The 810-nt window shown below is 47.5% G+C and overlaps 1 long non-coding RNA gene across 1 annotated transcript in view; it reads left to right on the top strand.

Annotated features, from left to right (window-relative positions):
* Positions 1-626: 626 nt before the first annotated feature.
* Positions 627-810, top strand: part of LOC126503197 (uncharacterized) — a 7,214-nt gene continuing 7,030 nt past the window's right edge. The window contains exon 1 of the long non-coding RNA XR_007592215.1: positions 627-739. This is a non-coding gene — a long non-coding RNA (uncharacterized lncRNA). The remainder of the gene's footprint in view (positions 740-810) is intronic.

Here is an 810-nt window from a genome sequence, read left to right as displayed (position 1 = left end):
CAAAGCATAGATATCTTGAAGTCACAAAGCTGCAGCTGCTCCTGCTCTGCCACCGGCCAGGAACAGACACAGTCAGACCTTGTCTAAAGAAACATACTTACTGAGAGCAGTGTTGTGATGGCACCTGCTCTTTCTGCCCAAGCTCTCTCTGCATCTTAGTTCAGCCAGGGAATAGAGGAGCTGAAGCACAAAACACACTGTGGGGGAAAGAATGTGGGCACCTACGGACCAGGAAGTTACAAGGAAGGACAGAGTTGCAGGTTCAACCCTAGGCCTGCCCAACGGCTGCCATCCAGAACTTGCCCGAGAATTCACAAAGCTGGCCTCTGCAGAGGACGCCAAGAACCACCAATTAGCATAAGGACATATTTCCCAGCATGTCAGAGCATGCAATGGGTCTTTTACCATCCCCAGCTTAGAACACTTGTTTATGTTTGCTGTGTGCCTGAAATTTGAAATTATGTAGAATTATTATGTTTTTTTTAACACGAAATGCTTACATTTTTATTTCAAGCACAGCATTCCTCTTTTTAAAATCAGGGCAAATGAATCAGGAGGAATTTGGGAAGCTTTATGTTATAAGGAGGAGCCAAGCACATTTTTGAATATGTATTTGTGTTATTCCTTGGAAACTACAGCTCCCAGACTTCCCTTCACCTGGGCGCGCTGGCGCGCCCAGGTGAAGACCATCACTCCCAGATAACCTTGCGCCCGCAGTTAAAAGCGAGCGCTCCACGAGGTTTCTCTCTCTTGCCCCTTTTTCCTCGTGTGTCTGCACGTCCCGCCCTTATCGTGTTTCCCTCTCCCCAT

Source organism: Alexandromys fortis, unplaced genomic scaffold (assembly GCF_014885135.2).
Source record: "Alexandromys fortis isolate MF-2015 unplaced genomic scaffold, M_Fortis_MF-2015_v1.1 scaffold_52, whole genome shotgun sequence".
Taxonomy (NCBI): domain Eukaryota; kingdom Metazoa; phylum Chordata; class Mammalia; order Rodentia; family Cricetidae; genus Alexandromys; species Alexandromys fortis.
The sequence above is the reverse complement of the archived record's forward strand: the minus strand, read 5'-3'. Positions and strand labels throughout refer to the sequence as shown.